This window comes from Electrophorus electricus, chromosome 1, assembly GCF_041902795.1.
Source record: "Electrophorus electricus isolate QZ-2024a chromosome 1, ASM4190279v1, whole genome shotgun sequence".
NCBI classification, from domain to species: domain Eukaryota; kingdom Metazoa; phylum Chordata; class Actinopteri; order Gymnotiformes; family Gymnotidae; genus Electrophorus; species Electrophorus electricus.
In genome coordinates this window covers 8,656,221-8,678,720 of record NC_137497.1, presented here as the reverse complement: position 1 = coordinate 8,678,720, position 22,500 = coordinate 8,656,221, and the positions used below count along the sequence as shown (strand labels likewise).

Below are 22,500 nucleotides of genomic sequence, written 5' to 3'. Positions count from 1 at the left end.
TAATAGTTCTGTCTCTCTCTCACACAAACACACACAGATAATAGTTCTGTCTCTCTCTCACACAAACACACACAGATAATAGTTCTCGCTCTCTCTCTCCATTTCAGACACACACATCGTTCTGGGCATTGAGAGTTCTGGTAAACTGGGATGTGATGTCACTTCACCTCTCTTTTGTCTCTCTAGTTTGTTGACTGAGAGCGGTGGAGTGTTGATCATGCCTGTGGTTCCTTTTAGCTGTGCTGCCACAGCTACATCTGCCACAGTCCATCTTTACACATCATAGTTTCCTAATTTACACACCCTCTACCTGGACATGTCTAATAATCTAGTCTCTCTGTCTGCTGAGGTTCACCTACCCCTGATGTCATGACGTTACTGTCTCAGCTGCCATGGCTAATCCCACCACCCCATGATGCCCCCTGTTGTAGCCCCCCACACCTCCACCCCACACAGCTACTTCCCCGCTGCCCTTCATGGATGATCTCATACAGGAAGAGTTTCGGTCATGTGCACACCGTCGGGACCAGACAAGGACTTCTAGAAAACCACACTAGACATTAATTGCTTATTGTTCCATATTTCTTTATTTATTTTTCTCCATCTCACTACTTATTCTGCTCCTTATTGTCTATATTCTTACTACTGTAATGTCCGTTATTGTCCAGAGGACCCCACCAGTTTACAGCCCACCAGAACCAGTGCACCGAGGACACTGTCAGCACTGACATCCACACGTCTCTCACACATCTGGAGGACATGGACAGTTATGTTCCAGTGCTGTTCACTGATTACAGCTCAGCAGTCAACACAGTCACCCCAACCAAACTGACAAACACTCACCACTGGACTCACACCCTCCTTCTGTAAATGGGGCTGAACTTTCTAACAGACAGAATCAGTCAGTCAGAACTGGCAATGTACATCCAGCACAAGGACTGAGAACTCTGGGACCCCCCAGGACTGTGTGGCCGCCCAGTATAACACCAGCATCATCAAACTGGTTTGACTGATCACTGGATGAGACAGCATACAGGAGGGAGGTGACAGACATGGTGACATGGTGTCATGATAACAATCTCTCCCTGAATGCAGACAAGACCAAGAAGATGATTGTTGACCCAAGGAGGAAGGAGAAGCAACAGCACACACCACTACAGACAGGAGAGATGGAGGTGAACTCCTTCACCTTCCTGGAGTTCACATCAGTGAGGACCTCACCTGGACCTACAACACACCCCACATCAGTGAGGACATCACCTGGTCCTACAACACACACACCCCACATCAGTGAGGACCTCACCTGGACCTACAACACACACACCCCACATCAGTGAGGACCTCACCTGGACCTACAACACACACACCCCACATCAGTGAAGACCTCACCTGGACCTACAACACACACTCCACATCAGTGAGGACTTCACCTGGACCTACAACACACCCCACATCAGTGAGGACCTCACCTGGACCTACAACACACACCACATCAGTGAGGACCTCACCTGGACCCACAACACACACCCCACATCAGTGAGGACCTCACCTGGACCTACAACAAACACCACATCATAAAGAAATCCCAACAGTATCTGCTGTGTCCTCTGTTTATGTACGATACACAGCATGACCTGCAGGTTAACACTCTCCTGACATCAGAACTCTGAAAATGTTCAGCTCTTGTTCACAGTTTTATTGACAACAGGAGGAAACGTGAAATTGAATCACATGAAAGACAAATCAACAACAAGCCAGCCACAACAAGTACCGATATACACAAAACACAATGCAGCAAACTTCACAGAGAATAACATTATCCACCAAATAATGATCTGTGATTACAAATAACAATACAATAAACTACACACAACCACAATGTTTTCAAAAGGTATGAGATGTACGCAGACAACTGCATTAGCACGGCTATAATAACTACAATAACTATAATAACTATAATAACTAGAACTCTTGGAGTTGTATTCTCTCACTCTACGATCGCTACACACATGAACCGACTCGCTGCTACTGACACCCTGTGGTTCTTAAATGAATTACAACTAACCTCAAAAAATGGAACAGAGTTTATAAACTGACAGAACAGCATCTGTACTTCCTGAGGAGGCTGAGGAAATGTAGCATGTCAACTAAAACTCAGCAGTTCCTACAGGAGAATGATGGAGAGCGAACTCACCAGCCACCACATTATGATATGGGAACTGCACTACTCAGGAATGGAAGACTCAGTTTTCATTATTTTCTCATTCTCACTCTTTCATAAACACACACAGACACCAACACAGAAACATATACGCACACACACACACACACACACACACACACACACACACACACACACACACACATATACACGTAAGCACACACAAACAAACCCACATACGCATGCACACACTAACGTTCCATACCTGAGAGTGTCCAGTCTGCAGTGGGGATCCTCCAGTCTAGAAGAGAGCAGCTTCACTCCTGACTCTCCTGGGTGGTTGTACGTCAGGTCCAGTTCTTTCAGGTGGGAGGGGTTTGACCTCAGAGCTGAAGCCAGAGAAGAACAGCCTTCCTCTGTGACCAAACAACCAGACAGTCTGCAGAAAGGAGGGAAACAGGTAGAGAGAGACAGAGAGTGAGATGCACTTCCAGAGCAGCCTGCATAGGGCAGCTAGAGAGGCTGGTAACTGTAGTTGGAGGTTCCTCCACTCTCATCTCTCTCTGGCGTCCTCCATGGCAGATGGTTTTGTTCACTCTTCTCCAGATCGCTGCTGTCTGTGTTTATTTTAGCTCTTATTTTTATTCAGCCCTTCAGAACTCTAGTGCACTATTAACCTACATCAGAAGAACCCTAAAGCTGGACTTACACTTTGTGATTTCAGTGGTCTTATTAGACTGTTACATGTCAGACTGTATGAGATGATGCCAGTAAAATCTTGGCAGAATTCTACATCTGGCTGTGATAACAGGAGTAATAACACTGTCACATTTATGGACCTGTGACTCAGAGATAAAGTCTAAGAATCCTAAGCGATGCATACTTTTTTTGGAAGTTGCAAAGCTGATGCCAGACTTTCACAAGTGTTTTCCTCAAGATTACAGATAGCTAGACTGCAAGTAGATACAACAGATATCACAATATACCCTACAGTAGATACAACAGATATCACAATATACCCTACAGCAGATACAACAGACATCACAATATACCCTACAGTAGATACAACAGACAATACAATATAGTCTACAGTAGATACAACAAATATTACAATGTACCCTACAGTAGATACAACAAATATTACAATATACCCTACAGTAAATACAACAGATATCACAATGTACTCTACAGTAGATACAATATTACAATATACCCTACAGTAGATACAACAGATATCACAACATACTCCATAGTATATAGTATAGTGGAATTATTTTGTCATTATGGGAATATCTCTGAGAAATAGATATCCAAAATCAGCATATTGTAAATGAGTACATGAATTCCCCTAATGGTAGTATGACTTTAATATGGGATTATTAAACTTCCGCGTGCTGTCTGGACAGCAGAGTCCCTCGCAGTCTTCAAACACAGACTGAAGACCCATCTGTTTGTGGAATATTTAAATGACCACTGATCCTGCACCTATGTTGACTAACTGAAACACTAGTACTTCTTGTAGGGTGTTTATTACTCTGATGTTGACTGCTCCTATGTTGACTAACTCTAGTACTTATTGTTTACTACTCTGACTGCTCCTATGTTGACTAACTCTAGTACTTATTGTTTACTACTCTGACTGCTCCTATGTTGACTAACTCTAGTACTTGTTTATTACTCTGATGTTGACTGCTCCTATGTTGACTAACACTAGTACTTATTGTTTACTACTCTGACTGCTCCTATGTTGACTAACTCTAGTACTTGTTTATTACTCTGATGTTGACTGCTCCTATGTTGACTAACACTAGTACTTATTGTTTACTACTCTGACTGCTCCTATGTTGACTAACTCTAGTACTTATTGTTTACTACTCTGACTGCTCCTATGTTGACTAACTCTAGTACTTGTTTATTACTCTGATGTTGACTGCTCCTATGTTGACTAACACTAGTACTTATTGTTTACTACTCTGACTGCTCCTATGTTGACTAACTCTAGTACTTGTTTATTACTCTGATGTTGACTGCTCCTATGTTGACTAACACTAGTACTTATTGTTTACTACTCTGACTGCTCCTATGTTGACTAACTCTAGTACTTGTTTATTACTCCGATGTTGACTGCGCCTGTGTTGACTAACTTTAGTACTTATGGATTATTGCACTGATTGTCTGTTATAGAGCTTAAATGTATTTTGTACTTCTAGACATTAGCATTGATCCCTGTATTTCAACAGTATTCTAGTTCATTGGTATCTTGCACTCTAACCTACTTTACTGGCTAGGATCTGTTCTATGAGGAAATGACAAAGCACTTTTCTAAGTCGCTCTGGATAAGAGCATCTGCCAAATGCTGTAAAAGTAAATATAAATGTACTCTTATGTGGTCATGGAACTGTCTTGGCTTTATAGGACATTTCTGAGAAATAGATATCCAAAATCAACCTGAATGAAACATGAATTCACCCAAAGGTATTATTATTTTAATAGGAGTTTATGAAAAATAGTAGAGTGAAATCTGTCCAAACTTACTCTGCTGATACTCTGCAAATTCAGTCTATACAAAATGAGTGCATTATTTCGCCTAAAGGTAGTTTGACTTTAATATGGATTTATGAAGACATTGTACAGTGAGTGTCCAAACTTACTCTGCTAATAGTCAAGGGCTTCTACTCACATGTGGTAGTGGAACTGTTTTTGCATTTTGTTAAAATTCAGAAAAATATGTAAAACTTCAATATAGATTTATTAATGATCTGGTGATGGCCAAGGGCCACCATTCAATTGGCAGTGGAATATTTCAGCCCTGGAGTTCTCCTGCCCTGCACATTTGCCACATTTCACTAGTGATGACCCCTGTTTCAGCTGGCAGTCAAGATCTATAATAACCTTCTGAGAAACATTATGTAGAAAAATCACTTTCCACAATGCTTATTAAGCTGTGTAAATATATTACCAATTGTGTTTAATCTAATTATGCAATTAAAGTAGTTCAATCAAGTTAACTGTATTTTGTACAAATACGCAAGTCTGTTTCTTTGCTTAGGGAGAGTTAGATTGCGGTGAGCAGCGAAATACCGTAAAATCGCGCATATAGGCGCATTAAATTTAAAGCGCAGATGACTTGACCGTGAATCGCTAAAGCGCGGATAGCGTGATCGCGGTTGTAACCTAGTGACCACCTGTAACCTAGTGACCACCTGTAACCTAGTAACCACCCGTAACCTAGCTACAAGGTTTAAATGTGTTTAAACTGATGTAGGAGACCTGACTGATTAATACACAGCTGTACTTCATGAACACCAGATGTTATAAATCACATCCCCGTCAAATCTCCCTTCACACCCTCACCCTCCTCCCTCCTGCTCTCAACTACGTGAAGATCCAACCGCATTTCTCCTAAAGACTGTAACTTGATTGTTGCAAAGACAAGAAGTCCAATCTTGCTTATTGACGGTTTGGTCAAATTGTTGAGACTGTTAGCTGGTTAGATATCTGTGCTGAACAGTAAACAAATCAACATGGCTAGACTTTCTTTGCTAACATTACCTAGTTAGCTGTTAGCCATGAATGACGATCAGAGATTGAGTGAAAAACTCACACAGGCTTTGTCTGTCTGTCTTAGTCCATCTACTTTTACTTTTTGTCTGTCCCTTTCTGGTATTTTCCTTTTCTCTTGGAAATCACCATAGCAGCAAATATCCTCCAATTCCAGTTTGAGATTTTCTGTCATTTTCATGATCCACTACAGTTCTCTTCACCTCAGTAAGTTAAAACAGCTCCTCTGATGCTATTGGCCACTGTAATGACGTCATTCAATATTCTGCCGCCCCGGCCGTCCTACCACATATGTGATTGGATCAAATTACTGTCACTCAAAATGAGAACCTTCTCACTCATATTCCTGTTACTGCTGGATACAAGTGCTTCTTGGATATTCATGTTATTACTACCTTTATTTTTTTTTTCAAATGGTACAATTTAAAAAATTTGTGGAGTGTTTTTATTGTACCTTTTGACATTTTTTAATACGTCAACATAGACTTCCTAAAAACACAAGGGCAACAATCACAAGGTTATTACTGTATTTCTAGACCAAACTGTTTTCTGCTGTTAAGTGTGCTCCCAGTTTTAGTTGAGAAAAATATTAGGAACATTATCTTCACTACATATAATGGTGTTATACTGTTTCTGACCATTCTGGTGCCCTACACACACCCAAACACACCCTGCTGCTACCACACTACAGTTACAGTGAAACTACAGACACTCCATAACTGCAGCCTGATAAGATTTAATAGACAGACTGAACTCAGGCATGCTAATAGAACACAGATTTGTACCTTCAGTTTCCAGAGTTGGCTCTGTCCTAGAACAACTCCCCCAGGTCATTGTGCCAGTGTTGGGTAGTGTAGTCTATTGTGTGGCTGTGTGTATCAACATAAAATATCGTGGGTGTAGAAGATTACTGTACATTCACTGAGTGGATTTGAGCTTGTTACATCTACTACTGTATTTTCTTTTCCCTCTTATGGCTTATGTTTAATGAAGACAGGTTTGGGGTGGAGCATGTGTTGGGTTTGGTTTTTATTGTGGCTTATACTCCCCATAGAGACAGATGGCATGTTTGTAGATCTCTATTACTTTTTTGTAATAATGGTTTGTGCTCAGAATAAAGTGTCTGTTGTGGTCTCTCCCCCTACACTGGCACATAACAGATGTATAAAGGTTGGTATCTCTCTCTAATCATCTGCAGCTGAAATAACCAGCAACTAAAAATGGCTGCCTCCAACACTCCAAACACTAAGATAAAACTGATGATTTTCTTCATAATTTGTGAACCCTAAAGACGGCCATGTTACTATATTGTGTGGGATGTAGCTTGGACACATATAAATGTGCAACATATTATAACTGTAGCATAACCATTGTATTAGAGTGTTGCTATGAACAATGCATTAAATAAGAGTTTTACACATTTTTTCCTTTTTTTTTTTAACAGAGCAGTGCCTTGACTCTCCCACTATTTGTATTTTATATAATTTCCCTGCAAAACACCTTCACTATTGTTTCTGAACTTCTGAGCCCTCCAGACATCTTGTGGTTTTAACTATTTTCTGTGGTCAGTGTTTGTTCTCCTGTATGGAGGAAGCAGAAAGACAAGGAGCACAGCAAGGGGTCCAGTGAGGAGCACATTCTGTCAGTGGTGGTCACACACAGATAATAGTTCTGCCTCTCTAACACACACAAATAGATCTGTCTGTCTTCTCTCTCTCTATTTCACACACACACAAACTCACAGATAATAGTTCTGTCTCACACTTACAAATAATAGATCTGTCTCTCTCTCTCTCTCTCTCTATTTCTCTCTCATACACACACAAACACACACAGATAATAGTTCTGTCTCTCCCCCTCTCTCACACACACACACACACACACACACACAAATAATAGTTCTGTCTCTCCCTCACACACACACACACACACGTTTCAATTGAGGTGAAGCATTATAAACAGTAAATGAAACATACTTGTGTCAATCTGTGTAATAAATAAGATTTCAAACAGTAGTCATATTGGCCCTGAACTAAACAGTGTGAGGTCTGGTTTACTGTGTATAAACAGTAGTTATATTGGCCCTGAACTAAACAGTGTGAGGTCTGGTTTACTGTGTATAAAGAGTAGTTATATTGGCCCTGAACTAAACAGTGTGAGGTCTGGTTTACTGTGTATAAACAGTAGTTATATTGGCCCTGAACTAAACAGTGTGAGGTCTGGTTTACTGTGTATAAACAGTAGTCATATTGGCCCTGAACTAAACAGTGTGAGGTCTGGTTTACTGTGTATAAACAGTAGTCATATTGGCTCTGAACTAAACAGTGTGAGGTCTGGTTTACTGTGTATAAACAGTAGTTATATTGGCCCTGAACTAAACAGTGTGAGGTCTGGTTTACTGTGTATTTACAGTAGTCATATTGGCCCTGAACTAAACAGTGTGAGGTCTGGTTTACTGTGTATATACAGTAGTCATTATGGCCCTGAACTAAACAGTGTGAGGTCTGGTTTACTGTGTATAAACAGTAGTCATATTGGCCCTGAACTAAACAGTGCGAGGTCTGATTTACTGTGTATAAACAGTAGTCATATTGGTCCTGAACTAAACAGTGTGAGGTCTGGTTTACTGTGTATAAACAGTAATCATATTGGCCCTGAACTAAACAGTGTGAGGTCTGGTTTACTGTGTATATACAGTAGTCATATTGGTCCTGAAATAAACAGTGTGGGGTCTGGTTTACTGTGTATAAACAGTAGTTATATTGGTCCTGAACTAAACAGTGTGAGGTCTGGTTTACTGTGTATAAACAGTAGTCATATTGGTCCTGAAATAAACAGTGTGGGGTCTGGTTTACTGTGTATAAACAGTAGTTATATTGGTCCTGAACTAAACAGTGTGAGGTCTGGTTTACTGTGTATAAACAGTAGTCATATTGGTCCTGAAATAAACAGTGTGGGGTCTGGTTTACTGTGTATAAACAGTAGTTATATTGGTCCTGAACTAAACAGTGTGGGGTCTGGTTTACTGTGTATATACAATAGTTATATTGGTCCTGAACTAAACAGTGTGAGGTCTGGTTTAATTCTGTGTGTGGTTATATTTCTACATGTAGTTATATTGCTACATTTGGTTATAATTCTACATGTGATTATAATTCTACGTGTGGTTATATTTCTACGTGTGGTTATAATTCTCAGTGTATCTGAATTATGTAGTATCAAATGATGAATTATGGGTGCAGAAATGTCTGATCTAAAGTTCTGATGTAATACAAAACACCACACATGCTATGCACCACACACACACACACACACACACACACACACACACACACACACACACACACACACACACACTTCACTCCTTCTCTCCTCCTAATCTCCTGATTACTGATTACTGTGTCTTGTGTGTCTTTCTTTCTCTCTTGTAATTAAGTCCACAGGTTCACTCGTCCAGTGCTGGAAAATCTTACATTAAAACACTTCATTTTACAACACTGTTGTTGGAGTTTCTGAATATATTCATCCTGTAAGACATTTTGCTAAATTTCTGCTCTCAGGTGACCAAAAATGCAGCTTGTGGACAAAATGCCAAAGTGCCTAGTTGAAGCAGCATTGTAATAAATACACCTGTACATGTGGACAAGGACTCATTGGTGTCTTCTCTTTACAATGTTATATTTCTCTTCTAGACTTGAAAATCTGCTCATGCCTCACAAATGTAACTCTTTGTCTCCACAGTGTGGTCATTTAATGAAATGCAGTGAGGTTTCAACAGAAAACTATATTTAGAAATATTTAGAGAAGAGAACTTTATAATGTAATATTAAAGTGTACATTTCCTTGCATTGCCTTGCCTGGCAATGTTTGTTTAATACTGTAATGGAGTTCACACTGACCTTTTTAAAATGCCTCTTTATTTACATTCAAAAATAGTCACAGAAACTCACCTGAGAATCTCCAGTTTACAGTGTGAACTCTTCAGTCCAGCACAGAGCTGCTCCACTCCCGAATTCTGCAGGTCATTATTATTCATCTCCAGCTCTCTCAGTGAGTTTTCTGTTTGTAGAACTGATGTGAGAGATTTGCAAGACTCTTCCGTGAGACCACAGCCAGATAGTCTGTAAAAGAGTAAATACAGTAAATAATGTAGTTCAGTCAGAGGATGATGAATTAAAAGATCTGAACTGCTAACAAAAATGTAAAGAAGAGCTTGAAAGGTCTGGAACACACTGATACAATTTCAGCCTTTTAATTTTACAAACACAGTAACAATTCAACACTACCGTGTCTTCATCAAAGACAAAATGGACAAAGACATGACAAATAACATTCATTAGCAACCTAAGACAGGTGACCAAATAATGGATGGTTGGTTCATAAGTCAGTGAATGGCAGTTGCCATAATCAGAGTCCAAATATCAAAATATCCCACCCCTAACACCATAACAGCAAACAGAACAACACAGATCTCATTCAATGTTTCACAAATACAACTACACTAATATACAAACAGAAAATATTGTTGGAAGACATGCAGAGTAGTGATTATGGAGAAATAAACACTGCAGTAGTGATTATGGAGGAATAAACACCACAGTATTCATTATGGTGGAATAATCACTGTAGTGTTTTTCATGGAGAAATAAACGCTGCAGTAGTGACTATGGAGTAATGAACACTGTATTATGATTATGGAGGAATGAACATTGCAGTAGTGAATATTAGTGTATGAACATTGCAGTACTAATGATGGTGGGATGAACACTGCAGTAGTGATTATGGAGGAATGGACAGAATGCAGAGAGCAGAATCCTTTACTAGTGTTTACATTCCTTTGCTCACACTGAGTCACTGATCATGAAACATTCTCCTCTGCCTTTGCTTTTCCCAGTGAGGTCCCGAGTTCTGTCTGTGTGGTGCACCAAGAATCCTGGAGGCTCAATAGCGGAGTCAGGGACCCCATCAGTCAGGTGTGTGTGAGGCAGACCCCATCCGTCAGTCAGGTGTGTGTGAGGCAGACCCCATCTGTCAGTCAGGTGTGTGTGAGGCAGACCCCATCCGTCAGTCGGGTGTGTGTGAGGCAGACCCCATCCGTCAGTTGTGTGTGAGGCAGACCCCATCCGTCAGTCAGGTGTGTGTGAGGCAGCCCCCATCCGTCAGTCGTGTGTGAGGCAGACCCCATCCGTCAGTCAGGTGTGTGTGAGGCAGACCCCATCCGTCAGTCAGGTGTGTGTGAGGCAGACCCCATCCGTCAGTCAGGTGTGTGTGAGGCAGACCCCATCCGTCAGTCAGTTCTGTCTCTCTCACACACAGATAATAGATCTGCCTCTCACACACACAGTTCTGTCTGTCTGTCTGTCTCTCTCTCTCTCTCTCTCTCTCTCTCTCTCTCTCTCTCTCTCTCTCTCTCTCTCTCACACACACACACACACACACACACACACACACACACACACACACACACACACACACACACACACACAGATAATAGTTCTGTCTCTTTCACACACACAAATAATAGATCTGTCTGTCTCTCTCTTGTGGTGACACACTAAAATGGCCTTACAGCACAGAGGAATTTCAGGGTACACAAGTTAATACAGTGGTAAAACCACTATTATAGTGTATAATAAACTACATACTGTTTAATTCCTTATCAGATTATGACATTCACATGAGGTCAGGCAGGGAATCATTAATTAACCCATAAGATTACAATTTGAATAAATCTTCATGAATAAATCAAGGGTGAGGGTTACATAAACATAAATATTATTACCTGAGAAAGGTTTCATTTCTGTCCAGCACTTAATATTTTATATCACTTACAAGTATCTTCAGTTCTTTGATTCATCCCCTCGAAAAAGGTTGTATTTCAAGATTCCAAAAATTCTACATGTGATTATAATTCTATGTGTGGTTATATTTCTATGTGTGGTTATAATTCTCAGTGTACCTGAATTATGTAGTATCAAATGATGAATTATGGGTGCAGAAATATCTGATCTAAAGTTCTGATGTAATTACAAAACACCACACATGTTATGCACCACACACACACACACACACACACACACACACACACACACACACACACACACACACACAATATCGCTACTTCACACAACTAATATATTCACTAAAATCAACCATTTACATTAACACAAAAAAACAACTAAACAAGTCAGCAGAGCTGTGGGGCTACAGTGAGAGTGGACACAGCCGACACTACAGCAGAGCTGTGGAGCTACAGTGAGAGTGGACACAGCCGACACTACAGCAGAGCTGTGGGGCTACAGTGAGAGTGGACACAGCCGACACTACAGCAGAGCTGTGGGGCTACAGTGAGAGTGGACACAGCCGACACTACAGCAGAGCTGTGGGGCTACAGTGAGAGTGGACACAGCCGACACTACAGCAGAGCTGTGGGGCTACAGTGAGAGTGGACACAGCCGACACTACAGCAGACCTGTGGGGCTACAGTGAGAGTGGACACAGCTGACACTACAGCAGAGCTGTGGGGCTACAGTCAGAGTGGACACAGCTGACACTACAGCAGAGCTGTGGGGCTACAGTGAGAGTGGACACAGCTGACACTACAGCAGAGCTGTGGGGCTACAGTGAGAGTGGACACAGCTGGCTCCTCTGTCTCTGTCTGCTGTGTTCACTCTCTTCCATGTCCTCCTCCTGGACACTTTCACCATCAAGTTCTTCTGTCTTTTCTCTCTCCTGCTGTCTTCTTACTAAAGAAGGTTGCCATGGCAATAGCATTACTCTTTCTCTTCATCCTGGTTGTTTTCTGTTTCTCTATACTAACTGTAAACGAACAAGCAGGAGTATTTTATATTCTAGCCAGTTCCTTAGATTTAAGGAAGCTAACATTAGCCTCATTAGCTTTGTTACAGTACATCAGGCACCCAGTGTGACACACACACACACACACACACACACACACACACACACACACACACACACACACACACACACACACACACACACACTTCACTCCTTCTCTCCTCCTAATCTCCTGATTATTGATTACTGTGTCTTGTGTGTCTTTCTTTCTCTCTTGTAATTAAGTCCACAGGTTCACTCGTCCAGTGCTGAACATTGTTCCTCACTACTGTGTTCAGATGTCCTGAGTTTACTGTCAGCTGTCTGCTCAGTTTCTCTCTCTGCTGACTCCACGTCTTCTACCATCACTGTTCTATTTTTGTTTGATGTCTCTGGCTTGATGAAAAAATTAGCAGCCAACATTCACTCCTAAGTCAAGCTAATATGACGTTAGCGTGAGGTATCTAGGTGTAGTAACCAACATTATACTGTAACTTGGCAAGCTTAAGGTTACTAATATTAGCCAGCTACATGTTTCATAAAAACACCTGTGGAGAGAGATCACAGGTTTATCTTAAGGAATAACCAATAAACCTTTCAGGTCTATTGAATGAATATTAACTTGTTGCGTTCTTTCCTCCAGCACAGCTGTCAGTTCAGCTCATCTCAACATGTGTTGAACACACCGTGTAAATCATAATGAGAACAGGGTCTCCCACCCAAAAACGCAAGGGAATTGTGTGATTGTAAAAGTGTCCTGTAATGTGTCCAGAACCTCAATGGTTCAGCTTTAAATATTTTTAATTAAGATTTTAAGGGCTTTTATTTGCAGAGAGATTAGAATGACTGATGTTTACAGTGTTTCCATACATAAACTACATAAAATCACTCAGTGAAAATCTTACATTAAAACACTTCATTTTACAACACAGCTGTTGGAGTTTCTGAATATATTCATCCTGTAAGACATTTTGCTAAATTTCTGCTCTCAGGTGACCAAAAATGCAGCTTGTGGACAAAATGCCAAAGCGCCTAGTTGAAGCAGCATTGTAATAAATACACCTGCACACGTGGACAAGGACTCATTGGTGTCTCCTCTTTACAATGTTCTATTTCTCTTCTAGACTTGAAAATCTGCTCATGCATCACAGATGTAACTCTTTGTCTCCACAGTGTGGTCATTTAATGAAATGCAGTGAGGTTTCAACAGAAAACTATATTTAGAAATATTGAGAGAAGAAAACTTTATAAAAGTGTACATTTCCTTGCATTGCCTTGCCTGGCAATGTTTGTTTAATACTGTACTATAAGGGAGTTCACACTGACCTTTTTAAAATGCCTCTTTATTTACATTCAAAAATAGTCACAGAAACTCACCTGAGAATCTCCAGTTTACGGTGTGAACTCTTCAGTCCAGCACAGAGCTGCTCCACTCCTGAATTCTGCAGGTCATTATTATTCATCTCCAGCTTTCTCAGTGAAGAGTTTTCTGTTTGTAGAACTGATGTGAGAGATTTGCAAGACTCTTCAGTGAGACCACAGCCAGATAGTCTGTAAAAGAGTTAATACATTAAATAATGTAGTTCAGTCAGAGGATGATGAATTAAAAGATCTGAACTGCTAATAAAAATGTAAAGAAGAGCTTGAAAGGTCTGGAACACACTGATACATTTTCAGCCTTTTAATTTTACAAACACAGCAACATTTCAACATTACTGTGTCTTCATCAAAGACAAAATGGACAAAGACATGACAAATAACATTCATTAGCAACCTAAGACAGGTGACCAAATAATGGATGGTTGGTTCATAAGTCAGTGAATGGCAGTTGCCATAATCAGAGTTCAAATATCAAAATATCCCACCCCTAACACCATAACAGTAAACAGAACAACATAATCTCATTTAATGTTTCACAAATACAACTACACTAATATACAAACAGAAAATATTGTTGGAATCCATGCAGAGTAGTGATTATGGAGAAATAAACACTGCAGTAGTGATTATGGAGGAATAAACACCACAGTATTGATTATGGTGGAATAATCACTGTAGTGTTTTTCATGGAGAAATAAACGCTGCAGTAGTGACTATGGAGTAATGAACACTGTATTATGATTATGGAGGAATGAACATTGCAGTAGTGAATATTAGTGTATGAACATTGCAGTACTAATGATGGTGGGATGAACACTGCAGTAGTGATTATGGAGGAATGGACAGAATGCAGAGAGCAGAATCTTTTACTAGTGTTTACATTCCTGTGCTCACACTATGAGTCACTGATCATGAAACATTCTCCTCTGCCTTTGCTTTTCCCAGTGAGGTCCCGAGTTCTGTCTGTGTGGTGCACCAAGAATCCTGGAGGCTCAATAGCTGAGTCAGGGACCCCATCAGTCAGGTGTGTGTGAGGCAGACCCCATCCGTCAGTCAGGTGTGTGTGAGGCAGACCCCATCTGTCAGTCAGGTGTGTGTGAGGCAGACCCCATCCGTCAGTCAGGTGTGTGTGAGGCAGACCCCATCCGTCAGTCGTGTGTGAGGCAGACCCCATCCGTCAGTCAGGTGTGTGTGAGGCAGACCCCATCCGTCAGTCAGGTGTGTGTGAGGCAGACCCCATCCGTCAGTCAGGTGTGTGTGAGGCAGACCCCATCCGTCAGTCAGGTGTGTGTGAGGCAGACCCCATCCGTCAGTCAGTTCTGTCTCTCTCACACACAGATAATAGATCTGCCTCTCACACACACAGTTCTGTCTGTCTGTCTGTCTCTCTCTCTCTCTCTCTCTCTCTCTCTCTCTCTCTCTCTCTCTCACACACACACACACACACACACACACACACACACACACACACACACACACACACACACACACACACACACACAGATAATAGTTCTGTCTCTTTCACACACACAAATAATAGATCTGTCTGTCTCTCTCTTGTGGTGACACACTAAAATGGCCTTACAGCACAGAGGAATTTCAGGGTACACAAGTTAATACAGTGGTAAAACCACTATTATAGTGTATAATAAACTACATACTGTTTAATTCCTTATCAGATTATGACATTCACATGAGGTCAGGCAGGGAATCATTAATTAACCCATAAGATTACAATTTGAATAAATCTTCATGAATAAATCAAGGGTGAGGGTTACATAAACATAAATATTATTACCTGAGAAAGGTTTCATTTCTGTCCAGCACTTAATATTTTATATCACTTACAAGTATCTTCAGTTCTTTGATTCATCCCCTCGAAAAAGGTTGTATTTCAAGATTCCAAAAATTCTACATGTGATTATAATTCTATGTGTGGTTATATTTCTATGTGTGGTTATAATTCTCAGTGTACCTGAATTATGTAGTATCAAATGATGAATTATGGGTGCAGAAATATCTGATCTAAAGTTCTGATGTAATTACAAAACACCACACATGTTATGCACCACACACACACACACACACACACACACACACACACACACAATATCGCTACTTCACACAACTAATATATTCACTAAAATCAACCATTTACATTAACACAAAAAAACAACTAAACAAGTCAGCAGAGCTGTGGGGCTACAGTGAGAGTGGACACAGCCGACACTACAGCAGAGCTGTGGAGCTACAGTGAGAGTGGACACAGCCGACACTACAGCAGAGCTGTGGGGCTACAGTGAGAGTGGACACAGCCGACACTACAGCAGAGCTGTGGGGCTACAGTGAGAGTGGACACAGCCGACACTACAGCAGAGCTGTGGGGCTACAGTGAGAGTGGACACAGCCGACACTACAGCAGAGCTGTGGGGCTACAGTGAGAGTGGACACAGCCGACACTACAGCAGACCTGTGGGGCTACAGTGAGAGTGGACACAGCTGACACTACAGCAGAGCTGTGGGGCTACAGTCAGAGTGGACACAGCTGACACTACAGCAGAGCTGTGGGGCTACAGTGAGAGTGGACACAGCTGACACTACAGCAGAGCTGTGGGGCTACAGTGAGAGTGGACACAGCTGACACTACAGCAGACCTGTGGGGCTACAGTGAGAGTGGACACAGCTGGCTCCTCTGTCTCTGTCTGCTGTGTTCACTCTCTTCCATGTCCTCCTCCTGGACACTTTCACCATCAAGTTCTTCTGTCTTTTCTCTCTCCTGCTGTCTTCTTACTAAAGAAGGTTGCCATGGCAATAGCATTACTCTTTCTCTTCATCCTGGTTGTTTTCTGTTTCTCTATACTAACTGTAAATGAACAAGCAGGAGTATTTTATATTCTAGCCAGTTCCTTAGATTTAAGGAAGCTAACATTAGCCTCATTAGCTTTGTTACAGTACATCAGGCACCCAGTGTGACACACACACACACACACACACACACACACACACACACACACACACACACACACACACACACACTTCACTCCTTCTCTCCTCCTAATCTCCTGATTATTGATTACTGTGTCTTGTGTGTCTTTCTTTCTCTCTTGTAATTAAGTCCACAGGTTCACTCGTCCAGTGCTGAACATTGTTCCTCACTACTGTGTTCAGATGTCCTGAGTTTACTGTCAGCTGTCTGCTCAGTTTCTCTCTCTGCTGACTCCACGTCTTCTACCATCACTGTTCTATTTTTGTTTGATGTCTCTGGCTTGATGAAAAAATTAGCAGCCAACATTCACTCCTAAGTCAAGCTAATATGACGTTAGCGTGAGGTATCTAGGTGTAGTAACCAACATTATACTGTAACTTGGCAAGCTTAAGGTTACTAATATTAGCCAGCTACATGTTTCATAAAAACACCTGTGGAGAGAGATCACAGGTTTATCTTAAGGAATAACCAATAAACCTTTCAGGTCTATTGAATGAATATTAACTTGTTGCGTTCTTTCCTTCAGCACAGCTGTCAGTTCAGCTCATCTCAACATGTGTTGAACACACGGTGTAAATCATAATGAGAACAGGGTCTCCCACCCAAAAACGCAAGGGAATTGTGTGATTGTAAAAGTGTCCTGTAATGTGTCCAGAACCTCAATGGTTCAGCTTTAAATATTTTTAATTAAGATTTTAAGGGCTTTTATTTGCAGAGAGATTAGAATGACTGATGTTTAGTGTTTCCATACATAAACTACATAAAATCACTCAGTGAAAATCTTACATTAAAACACTTCATTTTACAACACAGCTGTTGGAGTTTCTGAATATATTCATCCTGTAAGACATTTTGCTAAATTTCTGCTCTCAGGTGACCAAAAATGCAGCTTGTGGACAAAATGCCAAAGCGCCTAGTTGAAGCAGCATTGTAATAAATACACCTGCACACGTGGACAAGGACTCATTGGTGTCTCCTCTTTACAATGTTCTATTTCTCTTCTAGACTTGAAAATCTGCTCATGCATCACAGATGTAACTCTTTGTCTCCACAGTGTGGTCATTTAATGAAATGCAGTGAGGTTTCAACAGAAAACTATATTTAGAAATATTGAGAGAAGAAAACTTTATAAAAGTGTACATTTCCTTGCATTGCCTTGCCTGGCAATGTTTGTTTAATACTGTACTATAAGGGAGTTCACACTGACCTTTTTAAAATGCCTCTTTATTTACATTCAAAAATAGTCACAGAAACTCACCTGAGAATCTCCAGTTTACGGTGTGAACTCTTCAGTCCAGCACAGAGCTGCTCCACTCCTGAATTCTGCAGGTCATTATTATTCATCTCCAGCTCTCTCAGTGAAGGGTTTTCTGTTTGTAGAACTGATGTGAGAGATTTGCAAGACTCTTCAGTGAGACCACAGCCAGATAGTCTGTAAAAGAGTTAATACATTAAATAATGTAGTTCAGTCAGAGGATGATGAATTAAAAGATCTGAACTGCTAATAAAAATGTAAAGAAGAGCTTGAAAGGTCTGGAACACACTGATACATTTTCAGCCTTTTAATTTTACAAACACAGCAACATTTCAACATTACTGTGTCTTCATCAAAGACAAAATGGACAAAGACATGACAAATAACATTCATTAGCAACCTAAGACAGGTGACCAAATAATGGATGGTTGGTTCATAAGTCAGTGAATGGCAGTTGCCATAATCAGAGTCCAAATATCAAAATATCCCACCCCTAACACCATAACAGTAAACAGAACAACATAGATCTCATTCAATGTTTCACAAATACAAATACACTAATATACAAACAGAAAATATTGTTGGAATCCATGCAGAGTAGTGATTATGGAGAAATAAACACTGCAGTAGTGATTATGGAGGAATAAACACCACAGTATTGATTATGGTGGAATAATCACTGTAGTGTTTTTCATGGAGAAATAAACGCTGCAGTAGTGACTATGGAGTAATGAACACTGTATTATGATTATGGAGGAATGAACATTGCAGTAGTGAATATTAGTGTATGAACATTGCAGTACTAATGATGGTGGGATGAACACTGCAGTAGTGATTATGGAGGAATGGACAGAATGCAGAGAGCAGAATCTTTTACTAGTGTTTACATTCCTGTGCTCACACTATGAGTCACTGATCATGAAACATTCTCCTCTGCCTTTGCTTTTCCCAGTGAGGTCCTGAGTTCTGTCTGCGTGGTGCACCGAGAATCCTGGAGGCTCAATAGCTGAGTCAGGGACCCCATCAGTCATTCAGGTGTGTGTGAGGCAGACCCCATCAGTCATTCAGGTGTGTGTGAGGCAGACCCCATCCGTCAGTCAGGTGTGTGTGAGGCAGACCCCATCCGTCAGTCAGGTGTGTGTGAGGCAGACCCCATCCGTCAGTCAGGTGTGTGTGAGGCAGACCCCATCCGTCAGTCAGGTGTGTGTGAGGCAGACCCCATCAGTCAGTCAGGTGTGTGTGAGGCAGACCCCATCAGTCAGTCAGGTGTGTGTGAGGCAGACCCCATCAGTCAGTCAGGTGTGTGTGAGGCAGACCCCATCAGTCAGTCAGGTGTGTGTGAGGCAGACCCCATCAGTCAGTCAGGTGTGTGTGTGAGGCAGACCCCATCAGTCAGTCAGGTGTGTGTGAGGCAGAACCCATCAGTCAGTTAAGTGTGTGTGAGGCAGACCCCATCAGTCAGTTAAGTGTGTGTGAGGCAACTATCTCATGTCTGCTGTTGACATGAAATGTGTCCCTGGAGTTTGTCCTTCATGGACTGTATGTGTGCAGTAAAATACTGGGGAGAGGAGGATGGTTCACATGTTTCAGTTGGATCAGAACTGACTCACTTCTCCTGCACTGCTTGTGTGAGGACTCAAGGACTTCTGACTTTTTGTACAAAAGAACTGATGCAGTCAGTTTCACAACTGTGCTTACATGCATTTGAGTAGAGCCAAATAGTAATACTTTCTGAAATTCATTAAAAAACGTTCAACTGTTCACTCAAATTATGCTGATTATATGATTTGTAAAGAAAATCATTGTATTAAACTTGAGAGAAATGCAAAACAATCATTTTCACTAGTGGTCTGAGATATTGGTCCCACTGTATGTGATCAACAGTAGTAGCCTGCTACAGTTTTAGGTGAGTGACAGTAGTAACAGCATTAGCTTCTGGGAGACTCACTGCATGTTACACTGATCACACAGAGCTGTGAACGTCACTGCATTTTACACTGATCACACAGAGCTGTGAATGTTACTGCATGTTACACTGATCGCACAGAGCTGTGAACGTCACTGCATGCTACACTCATCATTTTACATTTATGGCATTTAGCTGACGCTTTTATCCAAAGCATCTTACAATTATGACTGAGTACAACTTGAGCAATTGAGGGTTAAGGGTCTTGCTCAGGGGCACAACAGTGGCAACTCAGCAGCGGTGGGGCTTGAACCAGCAACCTTCTAATTAAAAGTCAAGTACCTCAATCACACAGCACTGAAGGTGTAGTACTAGAATCAGTTGCTGTTAATGATGTTAGTTTATTTTGACTTAAACTTATTTACAACTAGATTATGTCAAATTGCCTTGGTAAAATATTTAAACAATGAAAATGTTTCAGATGAAGTCATATTAACACCTACACCTTTATAAATGTGCCCAATCACCATCATCGGCTCTAAAGAAAACCTGTGATAAAGTTTGAAAACTGCCATCAGTGTGAAATATATATATGTGTGTGTGTGTGTGTGTGTGTGTGTGTGTGTGTGTGAGTGTGTGTGCATATGTGTATACATTGGTTATGCTCATCCTTGTGCACTTTTCTCTGTATTGGTCAGTAGTGATTGAACTGTAATGTTGATCAGAAAGCTGAACTGATAGTTCATATTTGAACCCTTTTGTATGTTACACTGTGTGGTGTGTGTGCATGCATGCGTGTGTGTGTGTGTGTGTGTGTGTGTGTGCATGCGTGTGCGCGTGTACACACTGATATTTCGTACTTGAACACTTCTGTATGTTACACTGCAGCATATTTTCTCTGGCTGTTTTACTAAGAGTGTGAACTATAAACAAACACTGTTGGCCACTGTTTTAAATGTAGGACCATTCTCAATACACAGGCACACAACTACCCATGACATCAAATATCATTTAACCATCATTAATACATTTAGACTAATGAATCACTGGACAGTGTTACTACATTCCAATGTTCCACAACTTTATGGTTTAACTTAAGCACCTGGTGATGGGATCTCTCTATCCTGCTCTCTCTCTAATGTTCCCTCTCTCTCTCTCTCTCTCTCTCTCTCCTTTTCATTTTTCACAGAAGACCTTCTGAGTCAAGCACATCCAGTGCTACACCCACTGTTCATCTCTAAATGAAAATACTCACATGGCTTTTCTGGATGCTTTGACCAATGGCAACATTCTCAGCAGACATTCCTCTGATGGGTCATATTTCCTCAGGTCAAACTCATCCAGCTCCTCTTCAGAGTTCAGCAACACAAACACCAGAGCTGACCACTGAGCAGGAGACAGTCTGGCTCCATGGAGACTACTGTTACCTCCTCTGCTCAGGTATGTTTGGACTTCCTGCACTAGAGAATGATCATTCAGTTCATTCAGACAGTGGAACAGATTGATGGATTTCTCTGTAGAGGGACTGTCACTGATCTTCTTCTTGATGTACTTGACTGTTTCCTCTTTGCTGTGAGAGCTGCTTCCTGTTTGTGTCAGTAGGCGTCGTAAGAGAGTCTGATTGGACTCCAGTGAGAGACCCAGAAGGAAGCGAAGGAAAAGGTCCAGGTGTCCATTTTGACTCTGTAAGGCCTTGTCCACTGCACTGTTGAGGAAGACAGACATTGGGGTTTTGACTATTTCAGGGTGTTGCTGTTGTAGCACATTGGTGTTGGTGGAGATGAAGGAAATAAACACATATAAAGCAGCCAGAAACTCCTGAACACTCAGATGTACAAAGCTGAACACCTTCCCCAGCTGTAGCTCAAACTCCTGTCTGAAGATCTGAGTGCACATTCCTGAATACACTGTCATTTCTCTGACATCAATGCCACAGTTTCTCAGGTCTTCCTCATAGAAGATCAGGTTGCCTTTTTCTAGCTGTTGGAAAGCCAGTTTTCCCAGTGCCAAAACATTTTTTCTCATGTGACGTGGGTGAGTGGGACCTTTTTGTCCTTTCATACTTTGTCCATATTTTTGATCCTTGTGTCTGAGCTGAAAGATCAGGAAGTGTGTGAACATCTGAGTCAGAGTCTTGGGGATCTCTCTAATCTCTGCTTCACCTAACATTCTCTCTAGAACAGTGGCTGCAATCCAACAGAAGACTGGAATGTGGCACATGATGTAGAGGCTTTTTGACGACTTCATGTGTGTGATGATTCTATTGGCCAGGCCCTGATCACTGATTCTCTTCCTGAAATACTCCTCTTTCTGTGGTTCACTGAACCCTCTTACCTCTGTTACCTGGTCAACACACTCAGGAGGGATCTGATTGGCTGCTGCTGGTCGAGAGGTTATCCAAAGGAGAGCAGAGG

At 41.3% G+C, this 22,500-nt stretch overlaps 1 pseudogene across 1 annotated transcript in view; it reads right to left on the bottom strand.

The window, feature by feature from the left end:
• The window catches only part of LOC113569027 (NACHT, LRR and PYD domains-containing protein 12-like), a 66,800-nt pseudogene that overhangs the window by 32,616 nt on the left and 11,684 nt on the right, over positions 1-22,500 (bottom strand). Inside the window, exons 7-11 of the transcript XR_014122759.1 lie at positions 21,342-22,500; positions 18,184-18,357; positions 13,937-14,110; positions 9,673-9,843; positions 2,427-2,600 (exon numbers count right to left, since the gene is read on the bottom strand). The exon at positions 21,342-22,500 is cut by the window's right edge and continues 636 nt beyond it. The product of XR_014122759.1 is annotated as an NACHT, LRR and PYD domains-containing protein 12-like (transcript). The remainder of the gene's footprint in view (positions 1-2,426; positions 2,601-9,672; positions 9,844-13,936; positions 14,111-18,183; positions 18,358-21,341) is intronic.